We start from the raw sequence: 25,000 nt of genomic DNA on the forward strand, positions 1-25,000 counted from the left end.
CCTTCCAGTTATGTGATGTGTCACTTTGCTGTGTTCTCACCTGAATGGCTGGCCATAATTCAATAAACCATTTATTATTAGTAGTAGTAGTAGTAATAGTAGTAGTAGTAGTATCGTTATTATTAATATTATTATTATTATTATTATTATTATTATTATTATTATTTTTATTATTATCATTATTATCATTATTATTATTGTTGTTGCCAGAACAACCAACAAAGCACACAGCAACACAGCCATCAACACAGCCATCAACATAGCCATCAACACAGCCATCTCTTTATCATTATATCTTTGCCCCAAGACGTGTCAGGAGACACCATTTATCTCCGTGATTAACTTTCGTCATGCAATTCAACGTTAATTAAGTTGGCTCTAGGCTCCGGGAAACAATGTAACAGCCTCGTTACATACGTCGCTGATGGCGAGTAAATACAGCGTAGCTGTATTTTGCATATGCACTTTTCATACTTGATCGCCGCTTCCCGCGCCAGCGAAGTAGCAGCCAGGAACACACGGAGAGACGCCACACACCCACACTCATCCATGATCACAGACCTTTCCATGGTTTACCCCGGACGCTTCACATGCCCTGGTTCTGTCTGTTGACGGCACGTCGACCCCAGTATACCACATCGTTCCAATTTACTCTATCTTTACTCTGGTACATGACCGCACGCTGAGTAATGAATGTGAACTGAGCTCGAATCGTCAAACTTGACCAAGATGTGTGTGGACGCGGACATAAGATGCTAAGGCAAAACAAATCTATTGAATTTAACTCATCATATCTTTTCGTAAACATCGTTAACGGTTACCATAATTTTACATGCGTATCTTTAGAATGTAGTGAACAAATTTGCGTCGTTTTTTTGTAAATCCATAAATAATCGTAGAAGTGAGGTAGACAAACTACGAGACGAGACGAAGAGAAAGATATATATGTTCTTCGTAGTGATTAAGTGCAATTTGGGACACCGTTTTCTTTTTAGAGGGAGAACTAAAGTGAGTCTTAAATCATTATTTTTTTTTTTCTTCCCCTTATCCTTTTCTTCTTAAAAGAGGAAATACAAGAGAGGACATTGATACTGTGCCAGATAACACTCATTCTTATTGGTTACTTGGAGAGCTTAAGATGTCCCAGACGCTGACAGTTTCCAAGGCGGCTGATTGGTCAAACCAGGGCTGTTTGGGAGGACGCCAGATGGTGCGGTCGTGACCGGCCGTCTGATTGGCCAGCTGAGGAGGAGCTCGGGAGAACGAATCCAGTCGTTTCCCCTCTGGCCTCCACCCCTGATTGGTCAGGTTACGACCTTAACTCTCATTTCTCGTTTGGGCCAAATGAGCTTTATTAGTAGAACCCATAAGGTCTGAAATGAAGCTCCTTAATAAACCCTCTTGTTTATTGAGCAATTTTTTTACTTTAGTAACTAAGGTTGGAAATAATTCAAGATGAATTCGTCATGCCCGCATCTGAACCTTCTGAAATATGAATGACAATTTTCGACACCTCGTTTTCTGGTCTAGACTCGCTCATTAAGGATTAAGAGGTCATAATAATAATAATAATAATGATAATAATAATAATAATATAATAATAATAATAATAATAATAATGATAATAACAATCAAATTGATCATAATAATGATAGTAATAATAATAATGATAATAATAGTAATAATGATGATAATGATGATGAAGGTAATTTGAGCGATCATCGTGTCCTGAGTGACTGCATAAAGCATTTTAATGTATTTCTGGTTTTTATTTTAGCTACAGAAATGTTTATAGTTTTCATCCTTATGAGATAATGTATACACGATAAAAAATAAGTATCTTACCTCTTTCTGTGCGAAACAATATGACGCCTCGGACGTAAGATTTTGAGAAATACCAATTCGTCTGGCCTCACACTGGCAACCCTGAGTTCATGATATCGTAATATATCGATCGGTAGCGACCCTTATCCTGTCATTTACCCATTATAAATGTCATATGAATTTCATATATCGATGGAAATAACAGTAAAGTGGGGCTACCATAAGTGTTTGGAAACTTCTCTCTCACACACACGCTTACCAACCCTACCGAGACAACACGAGTCGTACTGATCATTTCGAAATTCATCGGACCTGTTCGGGAAGATACTTTTTTTTTTGCCATGTGTACGTACAAATAATCTTTTTTAGGGGGAGGTGGTGGTGGGGGGGGGGGGGAGTTCCTTAGATGTTCCTTGGTCATGAGGCTTGTCAAAAAAAAAAAAAAAAATGTTGGATACAGTTTGTCTTTCGTTGTCAACCACTCACAATTTTTCTGTGGTTTGATTGACGGGTGAAATGTGACGGAAACTGTGACGGGTAGAGCGTGAGGAAGGGATGAAGGGTGAAATGTGACGGAAACTGTGACGGGTAGAGCGTGAGGAAGGGATGAAGGGTGAAATGTGACGGAGATTGTGACGGGTGGAGCGTGAGGAAGAGATGAAGGGTGAAATGTGACGGAGATTGTGACGGGTGGAGCGTGAGGAAGAGATGAAGGGTGAAATGTGACGGAAAAAAGTGACGGGTGGAGCGTGAGGAAGATATGGCGAGTGAAATGTGACGGAGATTGTGACGGGTGGAGTGTGAGGAAGAAATGAAGGGTGGAATGTGACGGAGATTGTGACGGGTGGAGTGTGAGGAAGGGATGAAGGGTGAAATGTGACGGAGATTGTGACGGATGAAGCGTGAGGAAGAGATGAAGGGTGAAATGTGACGGAAAAAAGTGACGGGTGATGCGTGAGGAAGAGATGAAGGGTGAAATGTGACGGAAAAAAGTGACGGGTGGAGCGTGAGGAAGATATGGCGAGTGAAATGTGACGGAGATTGTGACGGGTAGAGTGTGAGGAAGGAATGAAGGGTGAAATGTGACGGAAAAAAGTGACGGGTGGAGTGTGAGGAAGAGATGAAGGGTGGAATGTGACGGAGATTGTGACGGGTAGAGCGTGAGGAAGAAATGAAGGGTGAAATGTGACGGAAATTGTGACGGGTAGAGCGTAAGGAAGAAATGACGGGCGAAAAGCGACGGATGAAAACTGACGGGCGTAAATACAGAGTCCTAGTAAAGTATGTACCGTCCAACGTCGAAGGCGAAAGCCCAAAACGTAGTTTGAGCTTGACAGAGACGCAATCCGTACGTTGCAAAGACCCAGTCTGTCTGGACGCACCGAAGACGTAGTCTTTACGTTCGAAAAACTCAATCTTCACATTATAATGACGTAGTGTCTTTGGAAGTTCCAGCGACGTCGCCTCTACATAGTCTCAAATAAAAAACGTAGTCTGGGGTGTTCGAAAGACGTAGTTCTGGACGACCCAAACACGTAGTTTGGTCTTAATAAGACCGTAACATCTACGTCCTACAATACTATGGGGAGATTACGACACATGGAGCTCCCACGACGCACACCTCCTTCTGCCTTGTTCTTGCCCCAGGTTATGGAAAGGACTGGAAAGACAGGATTTCATTCAGCGAGAAAGACAATTGATTGTGTTTCTTGTTCTCCAAATGGCAAATTTTTTTATGATTTGCATAGGTTTTACGTGTAATCTGGATGTAAACAACACCAGGATGAAAGGGAACTCACTGCAAACAAGTTCCAGGGTCTAAGAAAAGCCTTGATGGAAATATGACCAGAGCGAATGGCGGTGTTTGCTACAAACAAGACCAGGAAACAAGATTAGAGAGTAAAGCGGCTCTTGGTGCAAACAAGATCCAGGATGTACGGTCGCTCTTGGTGCAAACAAGGCTAGGATAGAAGATGTCGTTTGATGCAAACAAGGCCAGGATGTAAGGCGGCCTCTGAAGCAAATATAAACAAGATTTCAGACTGTCAGTGCAAACAAGAGCAGGATCTGGGACTACTCCAGATGCAAACAAGACCAGCCTGTAAAGAACCTATGTTGCAAACAAGACTAAGATATAAGATAGCCCTTAATGCAAACAAGGAGTCCCACGGTGGACTTGCATTCCCTCAAGTCTTCCTTCTGGTTTACGAGTAAACAAGTCACACGCACTCCACCGTAAACCACTTGGCTATTTTTTCTCTTTTTTTTTTTTTTTAACAGGAAAGCAAGTAATCCATCTTTTGTTTTTTCCACGCCTCTTCTCCTCCTCCCAGTTGGCGAGAGTTTTATACTTTCTTCGGCCATCACCTTCATCACCATTCATCGTCCGTACGTCCGTCCGTGTATTTTGTTCTCTCCTCCAACACTTCTTTATTTTTTTGGCTTTTTTTTTTTTTGGGGGGGGGGGGGGGAAGGATGTTCAGAAACTCATAAGACTTCAGCACCTTTGTGTGTAGTTGTGTGTGTGTGTGGGGAGGGGGAGTTTTTTTTTTTTATTTCCTTCTCCCTCCGCCATAGTAACCGATTTGTAGATGGGCGAACTTAACACCTCTCTCTCTCTCTCTCTCTCTCTCTCTCTCTCTCTCTCTCTCTCTCTCTCTCTCTCTCTCTCTCTCTCTCTCCGTCAGTGACAGCCCGTTCTCAATGTGTGTGTGTGTGTGTGTGTGTGTGTGTGTGTGTGTGCCATCACTGAAAAGGTAGAAAGGTACTTTTGTATGCGTGACTGTAGCTTAGAGGGTTCTTACGTAGATGTGTGTGTGTGTGTGTGTGTGTGTGTGTGTGTGTGTTGTGTATAATGTGATGAATTGCTTCACCCTCACATACATTCAACCCATGCCCACAATTTCTCGAGAAACTGTGACAACAATAATCTGACGATTTATCTTCAAAATCAAAATGCATTACGACCATAGAAACATTTACTTCCTGCATGATTTAATCTTTTCATGCACCATAGCTTTCACAACGACATGCGAAATAACATCATCTAATCTAACAATACACCAGGATTTCAAAGATCAGTCGGTAAAAATCTGTCTCTACAACTCAAAGTTAGGTTAGATTAACATGGCTTTTGGAATGTTAAAAATGCTAGTGTTTCTATAAAGGCGACATACGTATAGATAAAGAGTGGGTATGTGACCCTAGAGGTAATATATTCTTAACACCTGAAGACATTCTAGTATTTTCTAGTCAGTAGATGTACCTTGAAATTGCCGGCCATAATTGACCCAGTTGGTTTATTTCAGCCATAAGGTCTATACTGATAATCAAGCAATATTTAGAAGATATGAAATGGATAGGTTTTGGCTGTATATCTCTAATGGAAAACTACCATAAAGTAATTCCCATCAGATGATTTAGATTATCTTAAAACCCAAGAATTCTCTTCAGATGTTATATTACTTTAAATCCCAAGAATTCCCTTCAGATAATTTACATTACCTTAAAACCCAAGAATTCCCTTCAGATAATTTACATTACCTTAAAACCCAAGAATTCTCTTCAGATGTTATATTACTTTAAATCCCAAGAATTCCCTTCAGATATTTTACATTACCTTAAAACCCAAGAATTCCCTTCAGATAATTTATATAACCTTAAAACCCAAGAATTCCCTTCAGATGTTATATTACCTTAAAACCCAAGAATTCCCTTCAGATGATGAGTTATATTACTTTAAAACCCAATAATTCCCATACATAATTTATATTACTTTAAAACCCAAGAATTATCTTCAGATGAGGATTTATATAACTTTAAAACCCTTTTATTCTTTTTCCTTCTAGTACCATGTGAAAACATCATAATAACAATAATTCAGCCATGCAATAAGGCAGTAAGAACATTACTTGCCAAGTTTGCTCTTAAAACAAGTTTCCTCATTTAAAAAAAAAAGCATAGATAATCCTCTAAGTTACCGGGATGTAAATGAGGTCAGCTCTTTGTTGCGTACAACTGCTGTACAGACCTAACAAAGAAAGGCATATCTTTTGCAAACACAGAAATAGCGATTAGCCAAACACCTGTAATCTGGGCATGAAAAAAAAGCAAAAAAAAAAAAAAACAAGAATCGCAACACGCTCAATACGTCGAGAGAGAGAGAGAGAGAGAGAGAGAGAGAGAGAGAGAGAGAGAGAGAGAGAGAGAGAGAGAGAGAGAGAGAATCCTCAAACCGCACCCCCTGTATATAAAGTGCACAAATCCTACGAGAGCATATCAAACGACCAGAATCGATTTATCTCGGAAAAGAGAAAGGTTAAGATGGGATCGAATGCAATTCCTCGACCATTAACAATGGCTTTGATGATGATGATCTATCAAGTGATTTAAAAGACATTTGATTCGTCTGATTTTATTCGTGGTAATATGGAGACATAACATGTATACTTTTAAAAACAGACTTTATAAATTTTTCGCTGCGAGTCCACGACTTGCATTATTTCCGCCTCCTTAAGTCACGTCAGTAATTTGCAGTTTATTGTATTTGAATTATCTGTTTACCTTCTAACCTTTTACCACATTAATATGTAAGTTTCTCGTGTCTTCCACTATTACAAACAGCCTCTGAGGGACCCAGTGGTCTATTGCTGTTTGAATTCCTTTATAACAAGTATTTACGATTAGCCAAAAATTGGTGAGTACAGTCTACAGGAATATTAACAATTACTAAATGAAAAAAGGGCCCAGAAATTGCGCGCAGGAATATTAACAACGCCAAAAAAAAAAAAAAAAAATTGCAAGGGATCTACAAAATATAAAATTCTCGCCAAACTCTGTAGCTGGAATGTTCATATTAACGACTCGCCAGAAATAAATTCCAGGTAGTGTACAAAACTAAAAACTTGCAAAAACTCGTGGGTTAAGTTTACAAAATATATGAGACCCCCCTCAAAAAAACATCTCTTGATGGAGTGCGAAGAACCATGGATGCGGTTAGGTAACTCAGAACAGCTAGGAGGAAAACATGGACTATAAATTTCAATCTGATAAGAAGATAAGTCTATACGATTCAGCAAAGTATAAAGAAACTATGAGTTTCGAGAATGGTAAAGTTTGTGAAGATAATACAAATATCTGATAAAGAATATCAGACACTGTACGGAGTAAGAACTGTTCGTAGTCAGTTTTTTACAGTTAAATTCGAGTTTACATATACTACAGTCAAGCATACAAGATCTGTCATGGAATATACGGAAAATGAAGTTTTATTTTAAATGTATAGCATTTTAAACTAAAGAACGACTAACATCTCTTATTTACAACTCAGGCGCTTTTTGAACTAGCATATCCAACTTCAAAATTTTGATCTTATCGAAATATATGTATGTAGATATTCATACCAGAACATATCATATACCCGTAAAATCGAAGAAGAGATCTTACCGAGAGCTGGAGGGAAGGGAGACGTGAACCTCACGACAGTAGAGACGCGACTACCGACTCTCCTCACTACCTCACCCCTGACCATGTGTTTCCCGCCAAAATCGGCGCATGCGCAGGAGAGCAGCCCTCACGTCAGCCGGGGAAAGGGGGGATCATCTTGTTGAAATGGAGCCGACGGGTGTAAAATCTTCTCTGACACCTTTTCTCTCAACAGGAGCCCACCTTTTACCCAAGTGACAACCACAATAAAAGGAACAATTATTTCTGACTGATTTATCAAGTTGACAGGGGGTTTTCTTTTTTTTCTAATTGAGGTTAAAAAGAAAAAATAATCTAGAAACAAGAGGAAATGTCGCCATTTCAGGATGAAATGTCCATCGATTCGTAATGAAAGAAAATGGTTTTCCAAGATCACTCAAGAGACAAGGTTCCCCTCGAAGTGTTCAATATGGCGACATTGAACTACTGTCCTGAGATATTGCATTTACCAAAAGCCTTGAAATGCTGTTAGAGCGTAAATGGCGTTTGGATTCTCATAAACACCTGAAGAAGGAATTTAAAATCTATCAAATTGTTGGTTATCATTCATCGTTACAGCCTTAATGACCTTAGTAATTAGTGTGATAAGGGTTAAGCTCAAACGACCAACTATATATGTTCAGATATTTTACATATATGGCCTTCGGCCATCAGTTACATACCCATAGGCTGAGTCGTGATTGTGTCCAATCTGTTCCAATCGTGTCGATCAAGTGACTGATTGGTAGGCGATCGTGAAGCACTGGCTATTCCAATCAGACCCAGAAACTAAAAAAAGAGAAGAAATAGATTTACGAAGAGAAATAGATTACCTCATCTATAATGAGGATAAGTAGCCATTTATTAAACTTTTTCAACACAAGATTTTCGAGGCTTATTAATCTAGCAAATATGAAGACACTTCAAATATTTATTGTATCCATATCTAAATAGAATTTGTTTTTGAGAATCAATCATTAAATCTCAAAACGTTATTTGATTTAGTACTTAAATTCTCAATTTAGACGTGTTTATTAATAAATATTAATTACATAATCATAATGAAATCTTAATAATTCTCAGAAGTACCAAAAAAATTTGATAAATAAGGCATGAGGCCAAATTTGGCTGTGAACTAATCATAAAAATCTTCTCTTCATTTACCGTGTTAGCACAAGTTGGGTGAATTTAACAACTTTTCCCGCAGATAAAAGCAGAACTTGGCCTTTGAGCGGGAATAAAGCAATGTTACCATGGAACTCTCTGGCCAGCACCCTTCTTGGTCTACAGAATTAACATTTATGTTACCATTCAATGTCTGGCCTCGAAGAGGACTTCACTTCCTAACCTGAGATTATTATTATTAATTATTATTATTATTATTATTATTATTATTATTATTATTATTATTATTATTATTATTATTATTATTATCTATATATCCTGGGAGCCTTGAAGAATGTATGGAAGTCGAGAACATTATCTCGGAAAGCAAAAATGGGTATGTTTGAAGGATTAGTGGTTCCAACAATGTTGTATGGTTGCGAGGCGTGGGCTATGGATAGAGTTGTGCGCAGGAGGGTGGATGTGCTGGAAATGAGATGTTTGAGGACAATGTGTGGTGTGAGGTGGTTTGATCGAGTAAGTAATGTAAGGGTAAGAGAGATGTGTGGAAATAAAAAGAGCGTGGTTGAGAGAGCAGAAGAGGGTGTTTTGAAATGGTTTGGGCACATGGAGAGAATGAGTGAGGAAAGATTGACCAAGAGGATATATGTGTCGGAGGTGGAGGGAACGAGGAGAAGTGGGAGACCAAATTGGAGGTGGAAAGATGGAGTGAAAAAGATTTTGTGTGATCGGGGCCTGAACATGCAGGAGGGTGAAAGGCGGGCAAGGAATAGAGTGAATTGGATCGATGTGGTATACCGGGGTTGACGTGCTGTCAGTGGATTGAATCAGGGCATGTGAAGCGTCCGGGGTAAACCATGGAAAGCTGTGTAGGTATGTATATTTGCGTGTGTGGACGTGTATGCATATACATGTGTATGGGGGTGGGTTGGGCCATTTCTTTCGTCTGTTTCCTTGCGCTACCTCGCAAACGCGGGAGACAGCGACAAAGCAAAATGAATATAGATAAATATATCTAAGGCCTTGTATTATCATCCCACTTATACATTAATAATAATAATAATAATAATAATAATAATAATAATAATAATAATAATAGTAATAATAATAATAATAACTTTTATGATCTATAAAATGCCATATATCCTCAGCTGGGCCACTGGCATGTGAAGACAACCTGTTCCGTACCCAGAAGAGCCGGTTTCGAACTTAAACCAGCCGGCATTTCTATCGGTTTTATATAAAAAAAAAGAAGGTACCATACCTAAAGAACGGCACCATATCTAATGCAAATGGCACCATACCTTAAATTGAAACCAGTGGCATCGTACCTAAAACCAGAGGCACCATACCTTGAATTTAAACCTCTGGCACCATACCTAAAACCAGAGGCTACATACCGTAAAAAACACCAGTGGCACCATACCTTAAAAAACACCAGTGGCACCATACCTTAAAAAACCCAGTGGCACCATACCTTAAAAAAACAGTGGCACCATACCTTAAAAAAAATCATTGGCACCATACCTTAAAAAACCCAGTGGCACCATACCTTAAAAAACACCAGTGGCACCATACCTTAAAAAACCCAGTGGCACCATACCTTTAAAAAACAGTGGCACCATACCTTAAAAAAACCAAGTAGCACCATACCTTAAAAACAGCCAATACCATATTTTAACACAGTCAATCCGGCCTTCGAAGGCCATCAGTAACCGTTTTGAGTCAAGTTCGGCTCTGCCCCGACCAGCCACTACTGCTAATACAACCATAAGTCCACGTAAATAATGCAGTTTTGTCCATCTCTGGGAAAAGTGACTTTCAGAAAAACGCCATGAATAAACTGGGCCAATAAGGGTGTAGTAATGGCGGCTGTAAGAGCGAAACACAGTATAGTTAAGATGGGTCAAAACCTCTAGTTTCGAGGGTATAATTATGATAATAACAATAATGATAATAATAATAATTATAACTAATTTTATTTACATATTGTTTATCATTGACGATGAGTAAATAACACAACATCAGTCACATATACATATAATTCACTTATATGGATATTTTTCACAATGAGTCTTGTGTCATGTAACAACAGCTAAAAGTTATAGTAAAAACAACAAAATGTTGGATATTTATTCAAGTTTTATCAAGTGAAGAAAAAAAAAACGGGAACTAGTGTGCTAAAGAAAACGAGACTATCAACAGATCACGACTCTACAAAATATATAATAGAGACGAAATTACATGATAAAATGTAAGATTCTCCACCTTCCACACATCCCAGCCCATACGATACATCAGACCAGATAATCCAGCCATAAATCTGGATTCGGATTTCGCGTATTCGAAAAAAAGAAAAAAAGAAAAACGGATCCGCCGGCCACACGCGCACGCGCGCGCGCACCGGTCCATATCAGGCTATGTCTGAATCAGAAATTGGAGAGGAGGAGGAGGAGGAGGAGTGTCTGTCCATCTAGGCCGGATTCCCTGGACATACTACATCCGGATTTGCATCCGCGGCTCCGGGAACAGAAACCCAATCTGCAATCCACAACACCACATTAAGGCAGGAACCATCATGTGCAACATATTGCATAAACGATAAGAATATATATATATATATATATATATATATATATATATATATATATATATATATATATATATATATATATATATATTCCTATGAGTCCACGGGGAAAATGAAACATGATAAGTTACCAAAAGCATATATATATATATATATATATATATATATATATATATATATATATATATATATATCTTCTGTTTCCCATTTTAGAAAGTTAAAAAAAAAAATAGGAGGGGAGGATTTCTGGTCCCCCGCTCCCGTCCCCTCTAGTCGCCTTCTACGACACGCGAGGAATGCGTGGGAAGTATTCTTTCACCCCTATCCCCAGGGATAATATATATATATATATATATATATATATATATATATATATATATATATATATATATATATATGCATACACACACATACGCACATATACACACACTCACACACATATACATATATATACATATGAAAAATGTAAGAAATAATTTAGAAAACTGAAACTTCTAGCTTGAAATGAAATGAAAAAAAATGAATGTCACATAATGGTTCAACCTCTGGCTATGGAAAAGGGAAATGTATAATTTATTTACACAAACGTCAATAGTAGTTCTCATCAATTTAACCACTGTATCAATAAGCTTCAATGTCTAAGCTGGAGTGAAAAAGATTTTGTGTGATCGGGGCCTGAACATGCAGGAGGGTGAAAGGAGGGCAAGGAATAGAGTGAATTGGATCGATGTGGTATACCGGGGTTGACGTGCTGTCAGTGGATTGAATCAGGGCATGTGAAGCGTCTGGGGTAAACCATGGAAAGCTGTGTAGGTATGTATATTTGCGTGTGTGGACGTATGTATATACATGTGTATGGGGGGGGGGGGGGGTTGGGCCATTTCTTTCGTCTGTTTCCTTGCGCTACCTCGCAAACGCGGGAGACAGCGACAAAGCAAAAAAAAAGAAAAAAAATATATAAACTCTCTCTCTCTCTCTCTCTCTCTCTCTCTCTCTCTCTCTCTCTCTCTCTCTCTCTCTCTCTAGGCGTGAGTGTCGTCACGTCCTGTTGTGACGTTCAACATTCTTAGAATGCGGTTCCATTAAGTGAATCGGAATTCCGTGTGTAGAACAGTGCGTCCCCTGGGGACACCAGGTGTATTTTCCACTGGCTCTTTGTCGCCTCTGGGTCGAGTGTTTTCGAATCGTGAGGTTAAGGTGATTTTCCACCCAGTGTTGGACCACGATTGTTGTTGTTGTTGTTGTTGTTGTGTGTGTGTGTGTGTGTGTGTGTGTGTGTGTGTGTGTGTGTGTGTGTGTGTGATTACCATTCGTGTGTTACGGGTAAAGAATTTTACACTCGTGTTGACCCGTGTCTTACCATTGTATATATATGCACCATGTCTTTACTTCCACGTGCACACACACACACACACACACACACACTCACACACACACCCACACACACACACACACACACACACACACATCATGACTCTTCTTTCTCTAAGGTGGACAAAATTAAGAGCTCGAGTCTTCCCCTGTACGTCAGTTATCTTAATTTTATTGCCATATTTGTTTTCTCCTCTGGACCTTCTCTATCAGCTCTTTGTGCTTCTTTAGCTGTGGTGACCAAACTTGAGAAGCATATTCTAGTTTTGTTGTCCTCCTCTGGACATTCTCTATCAGCTCTTTGTGCTACATTAGGTAAGGTGACCAAACTTGAGAAGCATATTCTAGTTTTGGCCTTATGGACAGCTGGCTGAATATTTCCTTAGCCATATACTTGAAAGCTATTCTGGTATTTGCCAGCCCAGCAGACAGACAGACAGTTGGTCTCCTTAACTATTCTCCTAATGTGGGACTCTGGCCACAGGTTAGGCACCAGCTCCACTCCCAAGTCCTTCACACACACACACACACACACACACACACACACACACATATTCCTGCAGCTTATTTCCCGCTGGATTATATTCACACTGAGTCCTTCTCTCACTGTTCGTATTGTTATCGTTGCTATAGTACCTTAAATCTGCAGTACACATACATACATATCCTTTGAAAAGAGCAGAACTCGATTTATTTGACAAAGTACAAGGTGAAGCAAGAATTCAATACCTGCAGAAGACACAAAAATTACGTTTTCTTCACGCAAAGGTAGTCAGAGAAAACGGGGCCAAATAGGGGTGATTTAGATGTTTTGCAATCAGTTTCCTAGCGGATCAACGAGGCTATTACCGTTTTTCCTAATCACTGTCTGGAAGGAATGAATGCTTATGAGTTGGGGTGTATTGGAGGGTTCTCGGAGAAGCAGGGAAGAAAGAAGGTCGATAGAAATAAAAGAAAATCGGGTGTGATAGATCCTCGAAGTGATCTGTGGTAGTTGGTTGGTTGTTTGAGCTTTTGGTTAAGTCAGCTTTTGAGGACATTGAAGTCGTCATCGCCAAATTATAACCATCAGTCAGAATAACTTACACACCTTTGAATGTTTGAAATAATTCTAAGACTGTACACATTCTCACCATGTATATATGTTTTTTTTTTTTTTTTTCTTTGTCGCTGTCTCCCGCGTTTGCGAGGTAGCGCAAGGAAACAGACGAAAGAAATGGCCCAACCCACCCCCATACACATGTATATACATACGCCCACACACGCAAATATACATACCTACACAGCTTTCCATGGTTTACCCCAGACGCTTCACATGCCCCGATTCAATCCACTGACAGCACGTCAACCCCGGTATACCAAATCGCTCCAATTCACTCTATTCCTTCCCCTCCTTTCACCCTCCTGCATGTTCAGGCCCCGATCACACAAAATCTTTTTCACTCCATCTTTCCACCTCCAATTTGGTCTCCCTCTTCTCCTCGTTCCCTCCACCTCCGACACATATATCCTCTTGGTCAATCTTTCCTCACTCATTCTCTCCATGTGCCCAAACCATTTCAAAACACCCTCTTCTGCTCTCTCAACCACGCTCTTTTTATTTCCACACATCTCTCTTACCCTTACGTTACTTACTCGATCAAACCACCTCACACCACACATTGTCCTCAAACATCTCATTTCCAGCACATCCATCCTCCTGCGCACAACTCTATCCATAGCCCACGCCTCGCAACCATACAACATTGTTGGAACCACTATTCCTTCAAACATACCCATTTTTGCTTTCCGAGATAATGTTCTCGACTTCCACACATTCTTCAAGGCTCCCAGAATTTTCGCCCCCTCCCCCACCCTATGATCCACTTCCGCTTCCATGGTTCCATCCGCTGCCAGATCCACTCCCAGATATCTAAAACACTTCACTTCCTCCAGTTTTTCTCCATTCAAACTCACCTCCCAATTGACTTGACCCTCAACCCTACTGTACCTAATAACCTTGCTCTTATTCACATTTACTCTTATATATATATATATATTGGAAAGGATCACAATTTTGCGCGTGATCAAGATATGCCTATGAGTTCACGGGGAAAATGAAACACGATAAGTTCCCAAGTGCACTTTCGTGTAATAATCACATCATCAGGGGAGACACAAGAGAGAAATATAAGTCAGTTGATATACATCAAAGAGACGAAGCTAGGACGCCGTTTGGTAAACATGCGATTGTCCAAGACAGTCGCATGTTTATCAAATGGCGTCCTATGTATATATATATATATATATATATATATATATATATATATATAGGGTCACTTAGTTTTTATAAGCGTCATGGGTTTTGACGACACGTAACTAATTCGACCCGTTCTTCGTAATTCTAGATTTCCCTGCGGTGAGCACTACGGGCTAGTGCTAGAGGTAAGGAGAGACTCTCTCTCTCTCTCTCTCTCTCTCTCTCTCTCGGAAGAACGCGGCCCCTAAGCGGGGGGGGAGGGGGTGAAGAAAACTTCCTTTGCCCCTAACTGATGGACAGGGCCCTAGAAGAAGGTCCTCAGGCCTCTAACTAAGGTTGGAGACCCTGAAAAAAAAATTTCCTCTTGACCGTAAGTGATGAAGGGGGGGGGGAGAGAAAAAAAGAAAACAAAAAAAGCATACAGTTTTTCACACATACACACACACACACACACACACACACACACACACACACACACACACACACAAACACAACCTTTGGTCGGTCCTAACTTTCAATTCCGGCCAGGTCCAGCTAAGTTCGGCCAAGTCTAGCAACTTGTTGATGGATGCGATTGCCAGTGAGACGGACCCCGCCAGCAGCTCTTCAAAATAAAGATGAATTACACTCTTATCTGTGTGTGTGTGTGGTGTGTGTGTGTGTGTGTGTGTTTGGGGTGCGAGGGTTTTCAGAGCACCTGTGAGCAGTAACTGACCAGGGTAGAGAAATTATATATATATATATATATATATATATATATATATATATATATATATATATATATATATATATATATATATATATATATATATATAACAGACGAAAGGAATGGCCCAACCCACCCCCATACACATGTATATACACACACGTCCACACACGCAAATATACATACCCATACATCTCAATGTACACATATATATACACACACAGACACATACATATATACACATGCACACAATTCACACTGTCTGCCTTTATTCATTCCCATCGCCACCTCGCCACACATGGAATACCATCCCCCTCCCCCCTCATGTGTGCGGGGTAGCGCTAGGAAAAGACAACAAAGGCCTCATTCGTTCACACTCAGTCTCTAGCTGTCTTGCAATAATGCCCGAAACCACAGCTCCCTTTCCACATCCAGGCCCCACACAGCTTTCCATGGTTTACCCCAGACGCTTCACATACCCTGATTCAATCCACTGACAGCACGTCAACCCCGGTATACCACATCGATCCAATTCACTCTATTCCTTGCCCGCCTTTCACCCTCCTGCATGTTCAGGCCCCGATCACTCAAAATCTTTTTCACTCCATCTTTCCACCTCCAATTTGGTCTCCCACATCTCGTTCCCTCCACCTCCGACACATATATCCTCTTGGTCAATCTTTCCTCACTCATTCTCTCCATGTGCCCAAACCATTTCAAAACACCCTCTTCTGCTCTCTCAACCACACTCTTTTTATTTCCACACATCTCTCTTACCCTTACATTACTTACTCGATCAAACCGCCTCACACCACACATTGTCCTCAAGCATCTCATTTCCAGCACATCCACCCTCCTGCGCACAACTCTATCCATAGCCCACGCCTCGCAACCATACAACATTGTTGGAACCACTATTCCTTCAAACATACCTATTATTGCTTTCCGAGACAATGTTCTCGACTTCCACACACACACACACACACTCACACACACACATATATATATATTCCTATGAGTCCACGGGAAAAATGAAACACGATAAGTTCCCAAGTGCACTTTCGTGTAATAATCACATCATCAGGGGAGATACAAGAGAGAAATGTAAGTCAGCTGTGTGTGTGTGTGTGTGTGTGTGTGTGTAAGATATGGATGATCAATTGATGATTACTGAATGTCTGCATAATTATTTCTCAAAAAAAATCATCTCTGGTAATTTAGCCTTCGAGTTAGAAATATGAAATTTTCTGTTTTCATATCATTTCGTAGTAGTTCTGTACTTCAACTGTATTCAGTTTAAAAGAAAATGTCTACAAATAATGCACCTGCTTCGATATAAACGACAGCTCGTCGCTTACTGTAATGCATTATCAGGAAACCTTCAGTCATGCACACAGCAACATAGTTCATGAGCGAAGAAATGCAATGCGAAATCGAGTTGTGTAGTTTGAAATATACGACACCTTCGGCCGTTAGCAGCGCTGCCAGACGCTCGCCAAAGCGCTTCTGACACCTACGATCCAATAGTCCATCTATCAGCCATATTTCGTACCAATATATCTACTACTATTATAATCTGCATTTCTATTTTCATAGTCCATAGGTCATGCTTCCATCTCGTGTTCATGACCACAGACGCTTAAGGAAAACTGGATACAAAAAATACATTATCGAGTTATCGATGGATTTATGTGGCGGAATGGGAGAGTTATCGTTCATCGGGCACCCAGAAAGACGAGAGCCACACAGATGATGAAAGGAAAATTGTCGGACCTCTTGTGATAACAACTTGAGATAATAGCTATCATAAGTGTCTTTTTTTTTTTTCCCCGTAATTACTTTCTTGTACGGGAAGGCGAGGGAGTTTTACAGTCGTGGGGCTACCCCAGTCTCTTGAACTTCTTTAACTGTCATATAACTTTTTAAAGTTCTGTAAAGCCGTCCGCATTTACTGTATCTTCGTTGAATTTATTCCACTCATCATCCACCACTCGTATACCATAGAAGTACTTATTCACATCATTTTCGGAAAAGTTTCTTGCTTAATTTCATGTTAAAGTTTTCTGGTTGTTATGTCCCTACATCTTTCGTAGAAGTGTTTCCTGCCTACGTCATTGATTCTCAACCAGGGCGCCATAATAAACATCTCCCAAATGTTACCACGAATATTTTTGTCGATATTTTATCGTAGAATCGCGTCATTTCCCCCTTCTTATAATATAATAGAAGTATGACACCATTTTATGTTTTTATAACGAATTGAATGGCATTCTGTGCTTCTACTGTATTCATTCAAAATGATATCTACAGCAGTACATGATAAATGAGGTTTAAATAGTACGATATAAGATATGAGTGTACCCAAGTATGGCACAGCAGTTTAGTAGGGAGTTTAGGTCGAATACCAGTTGTCATGGTCATCAAACTGGTTTTAAAAACCTGTAGGTTTGATCAAACCTTTTTACTCTTCTCTCGTGGTGGACAATTTAAGGCCTGTAGCTTATCACTGTAACTCGGCTCTCGTAACTCTGGTTTATTTGTTGTCGTCCTCCTCTAGACCTTCTCTGTGAACTCTTTTCACTTATTGTAAGTTCGCTGACCGAATTGGAGAAGCGTATTCCAGTCTTTAGGCTAATATGAACAGCTGCTTTAACCAAACTGACTTGTTTGCTATACTTTTATGCCTCTGTGGTGTGGCGGTTATCGCCCAGGGTCGAACGCATAGGGTTCGAATCCTAGCTGCGACAGTCAGTACACAGTCAACCTAGCTGTTCATCCACCCCAGATGGATGGTCGATAAAATGTGTCTCTGGCTTAAGCTAGGGCAGTTATGAATCATGATGATAGGTAGATTCAGGACAAGAACATAATGTATCTTCAGAGAACTTTGCGCAATTCTAAGTTACTCGGAATTCATTGTATACTGTATTGCTAAAGGGGTGAGAGTGGGGTCGACCCCCCCCAAATCATCTCGAATCCACATAGACTGTTTGTATGTCTCCTAACTACTTACCCTAAACTAGATTAACCAACGTTGTAACTTAGCGTTAGCTTCATATTGTTTACGAATAGTGTCTTTTACGGGGAGATGTGGCCTGTGATGAAGTATATCTTGAAGGGGCATACTAACTTATTTTCTTTTCTTTACATTGTACCACATAGTGTATAGGCAAGTTCTAAGGGGCTCGCGTTCTACCTCCGTCTCTCAAGCGGTACAGAACCCCCACAAAGTGAGAAAGGTTTTTAGAAAACCAGAGACTCGTCTAAACTCACGTGTAAAATGGATTCTACTGGTTTGAACTGTTAGTTATTTGGTCTTTAGGTCTATCAACTGGCAGGGACAATGAAGCTTTAATATAGTCAAGCCACATACCCCAAGCGAATAATAATCTTTTAACGTCTTCCCCAGGTGTTAAGAATCATTTTAAGACGACATACACTCTCGCTGTGCATATGTGGGGAAAAAACATATGTCAGTATGTAAGTACATGGACGCAATGCAGTCCATCATTGTCCATCAAAGTCAAATTGATCAATGGTAAATAAACTTGTCATCAATAAGATTACCGTGGCATGATTTAAGATTTTTTTGTTTTTGTTTGTAAAACATTTGATGACGGAAAGATTAAACCAGGACTGTTTAGAAAATGTATTGACTATTGTTAAAAACAAGTTTAGAAAGTGTGACCATCCTCCAACCTCCAACCTCCTCCCCTCCTCATTGACCATTTACCCCTTCATCCACCCCATCAATTGTGACCATCCACTCCTCTCATTTGTGACCATCCACCCCTCCACCCCTCCTCAACTCTGACAGCCCAACCCCGTCAATTGTGACCATCCATCCCCATCAATTGTGACCATTCATCCCTTTCAATTGTGACCATCCAACCCCCCCTCTGTTATCACCACCCATCCCTCTCAATTGTGACCATCCACCCCTCTCAATAGTGACCATCCATCCCCCTTATTTGTGACCATCCACTCCTTTCAATTTTGACCATCCATCCTCTCAATTGAGACCATCCATCCCCTTCAATTTTGACCATCCACCCCTCTCAATTGTGACCATCCATCCCCTTCAATTTTGACCATCCATCCCCATCAATTCTGACCATCCATCCCCTTCAATTGTAATCATCCATCCCCTTCAGTTTTGACCGTCCATCCCCCTCAGTTATGACCATCCACCCATCTCAATAGTGACCATCCATCCCCCTCATTTGTGACCATCCACACCTCTCAGTTGTGACCATCCATCCCCTTCAATTTTGACCATCCACCCCTCTCAATTGTAATCATCCATCCCCATCAGTTTTGACCATCCATCCCCTTCAATTTTGACCATCCACCCCTCTCAATTGTAATCATCCATCCCCATCAGTTTTGACCATCCATCCCCTTCAATTTTGACCATCCACCCCTCTCAATTGTAATCATCCATCCCCTTCAGTTTTGACCGTCCACTCCCCTCAGTTGTGACCATCCACCCTCCTCCATTACAGCCATCCATTCCCATTAAACTTTCCTCTTGTACTTGGGTCAGTGTGTTGTTATAACCTCTGGCAGCCTCTTTCTCCCTACAACTGTATTAGTTATGCAACATCCTCACTAACTGTAATGTATTCTGGTAGACTTGCAGTTCCAAAAGGAAAAGTAATATGTTATTTTTAGGATTTAGATTTTTTTCAGTTTGATACTTAGTAAACAATTATGAGATGGAAAATTGCTTGCCAATAAGTATGGATGAAATTTTAAGCAAATAATTTCTCATTTAAATCAGGATATTAAATTGTATGAAATGAAAAAGATCGAACGTTTTTCAGAAAAACAGGAGAAAGAAATAAAAAAATTACAAAGTGAATGAACAGAATGATACATAGATATGTGTGTGTGTGTGTGTGTGTGTGTGTGTGTGTGTGTGTGTGTGTGTACACGCAGTCAAATATAATATAGAGAAACCTGTTCATTTGTTCTGGTGAATATTTGTCAGTTACGTATTGTATTTCACACATCATAAAACTACGTGAATGTTCGTTTCCTCACTTCATGATATCGAAGAGAGATCAGTATTAAGATAATGACAATTTGACAGAAACTAATCACCAATTGAATGACATGCAAGAGGAATAGATAAATTTAAATCAATAACATCTGCACAAACTGAAATTAGGCCCAGTATATATATATATATATATATATATATATATATATATATATATATATATATATATATATATATATATATATATATTGCCATATAACAGAATGTCTGTTTATGTGGACTTTCTCATTCCCGAAGCAAACAGTTACATGTATACCACACAAAACACGACAACGTGAACGTTTATTTACTGCGTCGATTATAAGGATATATTTGAATATTACCGACGTCCCTTTCGGTTTCACGTTTTCTCTGATATCCTTACCTACATTTAAGTTCCCGTTTCCTAATATTAGCTCTTAAGATATCCGAAGAGTTGGCGCCACGTAAAGTATCACAAAAATTAACTTAACAATGTCCCGAAGTTTCGCTTCCTGACATACATGAGGCATGGGGCGTGACGTCACGTCCAGCTGATCGAGTTTAAAAAACACTGGACGGACATGTTGTTAAAGCTTTAGTGATTTTTTATTGTGATTGGTGTATCATTATATACTCTAACTGTGAATAATCTTTAACCTGTGTGTTGGTGAAGAGGTACTGCCATTTTTGTGTCTTCCAGAGATAAGCATGAGAGAGATGTGTGTCATGTGGAGGGAGGGTCAGAGCGAGGTGAAGTTGGCTCTGTGGAGGGAAACAACGGTGATGGTGGACCATCCCTTTCGTGAGAGGGAACATCTGGAGGGAGGAATCATCATTGACCCGTGGGATGCTGAGCTACTCGAAACTAGTAATGAGGTTGGTAGATCTTGTTTATTATGTAACATATGTGTAGTGTCAGCTGTTCAGGTCCGGGGTCACCACACTCGGCCGCTCGAGGCATGTTGATGGCTAGAGAATTTCCCCATTTTTTTTTTTTTTTTTTTTTTTTTTTTTACATTTTTGTTCGTACCCAAGTGTGGTATTGATTGAGAGGGTGAAGACATGTACAGAGCATCAGATTGGGGAAGAGCAGTGTGGTTTCAGAAGTGGTAGAGGATGTGTGGATCAGGTGTTTGCTTTGAAGAATGTATGTGAGAAATACTTAGAAAAGCAAATGGATTTGTATGTAGCATTTATGGATCTGGAGAAGGCATATGATAGAGTTGATAGAGATGCTCTGTGGAAGGTATTAAGAATATATGGTGTGGGAGGCAAGTTGTTAGAAGCAGTGAAAAGTTTTAATCGAGGATGTAAGGCATGTGTACGTGTAGGAAGAGAGGAAAGTGATTGGTTCTCAGTGAATGTAGGCTTGCAGCAGGGGTGTGTGATGTCTCCATGGTTGTTTAATTTGTGTATGGATGGGGTATGTCAATGCTTCAGCATAAGGAGTCTTTTTCATGGTTAATGCGAATCTGGGGTTGAAGTATAAATTTATGGATATTGAGGCCTGTAGATAAGTAATTAATTGTTATTGTTTTAGGAGATCCCATGATTATTCGCTTCATATTTGTTGGGTGTCTGTCGTATTAGGTAAGTATAAAGGGATATTTTGCGTGATTATTTCAAGTACAGGAGTGTTTCTATATGTCATATCCCAATATTAAAAGATTTTTGGCCGAAAAAAGTCCCTGAATATTACCTGCAATTTTTGGTATTTCTATGAGGGTAATAGATTTACCTAGAAAACGTAGTATATGAACTATTTTTCATGCTGATTATGAATCTGTGATTGAAATATGTATTTGAGAATATTAACATTTGTTGATAATTGATTGTTGACCTATAGAAATATCACCAATTTTTCGTGTCATATTTATTGCGTATCTATGAGAGTAGGAAAACATTACAAGATGGGAAAACATTATGAAATTTTTCTTTGATTATTTTGAGCACAGAAGTGTTCCAACATGTCACATTTCAATTTTAAAACAAAAAGATTTTTGGGCAAAAAAATTCCTGAAATATTACCTGTAATTTTGGTAATTTTCTGAAAATAAATGATGTGCATGAAAACTTCAGCATAAGGGGTATTTTTCATGGTTAATGCGAATCTGGGGTTGAAGTATAAATTCATGGATATTAAGGCCTGTAAATAAGTAATTAATTGTTACTGTTTTAGTAGATGCCATGATTATTCGCTTTATATTTGTTGGGTGTCTGTCGCATTAGGTAAGTATGATGGGATATTTTTTGTGACTATTTCAAGTACACAAGCATCTCTATATGTCATATCTCAGTTTTAAAAGAAAAATGTTTTGGGTGAAAAAATTCCCTGGACTGTATTACCTGCAGTTTTTGATATTTTTCTAAGGGTAATAGATTTGCCTGAAAACCTTTGCATATGATCAGGTTCTTGTACTGAATTTGAATCTATGATTGAAATATGTATTGGGAGATTAATATTAAGATCCCTTGATAATTGATTGTTACCTAATTAGAAATTTCACTGATTTTTCAGTTCATATTTGTTGGGTATCTGTCAGAGTGGATAAACATTACATGATATTTTCTGTGATTATTTCAAGTACAGAAGTGTTTCAATATGTCACATTTCATTTTTAAAACAAAAAGATTTTTGGGCAAAAAATTTTGGTAATTTTCTGAAAATAATTGATTTGCGTGAAAACTTCAGCATATCTAGTATTTTCGTGGTTAATGCAGATCTCTAGTTAAAATATAAATTTATGGATAATAAGGCCCGCTGAGAGTGAATGTGAATAAGAGCAAGGTTATTAGGTACACTAGGGTTGAGGGACAAGTCAATTGGGAGGTAAGTTTGAATGGAGAAAAAAAGGAGGAAGTGAAGTGTTTTAGATATGGTGAATTTGAATCTGTGATTGAAATATATATTGGGGGATATTAACATCTGTTGATAATTGATTGTTAACCTATTAGAAATTTCACAAATTTTTCAGGTCCTATTTCTTGGGTATCTATGAGAGTAGGAAAACATTACAAGATATTTTCTGTGATCCTGTTGTGTACAGAAGTGTTTTAACATGTCACATTTCAATTTTAAAACAAAAAGACTTTTGGCAAAAAAATCCCTGGACCACTACCTGTAATTTTGATAATTTTCTGAAAATGATAAATGTGCATGAAGAGTAAATGTGAATAGAGTAATTTTAGGGTTAATGCAAATCTTTGGTTGAAGTATAAATCTATGGGTATTAAGGCCCGTAAATAAATAAATAATTGTTTCTGTTTTGGGAGATCCCATGATTATTTGCTTTATATTTAGTGGGTGTCTGTCTCATTGGGTAATTAAATGGGATATATTTTGTGATTATTGTTTGTCCTGAATTGTTTCTATATGTCATTTCTCATTTTTAAAAGTAAAAGCTTTTTGGGCAAAGAAGTTCCCTGAAATATTACCCAAACTTTTTGGTATTTTGTGAGGGTAATAGATTTGCCTGAAAACTTTGTTATATGAACAGTTTTTCATTGTGAATTTGAATCTGTGATTGAAATATGTATTGGGGATAATAAGAGGTTAATGATTGATTGTTAAACTGTTACAAATTTCATTGATTAATCAGTTCATATTAAATGGGTATCTATCAGAGGGAAAACATTACGAGATATTTTCTGTGATTATTTCAAGTACAGAAGCGTTTTAAGATTCCACATTTCAATTTTGAACAAAAAGATTTTTGAGCAAAAAATAATCCCTTGAACTATTACCTGTAATTTTGGCAGTTTTCTGAAAATACTGAATGTGAAAACTTCAGCATAAGGAGTACTTCTCGTAGTTAATGCAAATCTGGGGTTAAAGTATAAATTCATGGATAATAAAGCCCAAAAATAAGTAATTCATTGTTACTGTTTTAGGAGATCCCATGATTATTCACTTCATATTTGTTGGGTGTCTGTCGCATTGGATAAATATAATGGGATATTTTTTGTGGTTAAGTCCAGAATTGTTTCTGTGTCAATTCTCATTTTTAAAAGAAAAAGGTTTTTGGTCAAAAAAATTCCCTAAATGATTACTTGTAATGTTTGGTATTTTTGTGAGGATAATAGATTTGCCTGAAAAACTTAAGTATATGAACAATTTTTCATGGTGAATGGAATCTGTGATTGAAATATGTATTGGGGGATGATAACATCTGGTAATGATTGATTGTTAATGTATTAGAAATTTCACTGATTTTTTAGTTCATATTTATTTGGTATCTCTCAGAGTGGAAAAACATTGTGAAATATTTTCTGTGACTATCGAGTACAGAAGTGTTCCAAAATGTCACATTTCAATTTTAAAACAGAAAAGATTTTTGGCCAAAAAAAATAACTGGACAATTACCTGTAATTTTTGGTAATTTTCTGAAAATAATAAATGTCCATGAAAACTTCAGCATAAAGAGTATTTTTTATGGTTAATGGGAATTTGGGTTTGAAGTGTAAATTTATGGATATCGATTTTTTCTAGTACGGAAGTGTTTCTATATGTCATTTCTCAATTTTAAAAGAAAAAAGTTTTTGGTCGAAAAAGTTCCTTGAAGTATTACCCACACTTTTTGGTATTTTTATGAGGGTAATAGTTTTGCCTGAAAACCTTAGTGAGCAGTTTTTCATGGAGAGTTTGAATCTGTGATT

General features: G+C 38.7%; 1 long non-coding RNA gene across 2 annotated transcripts in view; it reads left to right on the forward strand.

Annotated features, from left to right (window-relative positions):
- The window catches only part of LOC139749547 (uncharacterized), a 458,205-nt gene that overhangs the window by 384,078 nt on the left and 49,127 nt on the right, over positions 1–25,000 (forward strand). The window contains exon 2 of one of the 2 annotated variants that reach the window (XR_011712988.1): positions 21,045–21,220. This is a non-coding gene — a long non-coding RNA (uncharacterized lncRNA). Of the gene's footprint in view, positions 1–20,906; positions 21,221–25,000 lie in introns of those variants that run through there. The other variant, XR_011712987.1, reaches the window with a different exon arrangement.

This window comes from Panulirus ornatus, chromosome 7, assembly GCF_036320965.1.
Source record: "Panulirus ornatus isolate Po-2019 chromosome 7, ASM3632096v1, whole genome shotgun sequence".
Classification (NCBI taxonomy): domain Eukaryota; kingdom Metazoa; phylum Arthropoda; class Malacostraca; order Decapoda; family Palinuridae; genus Panulirus; species Panulirus ornatus.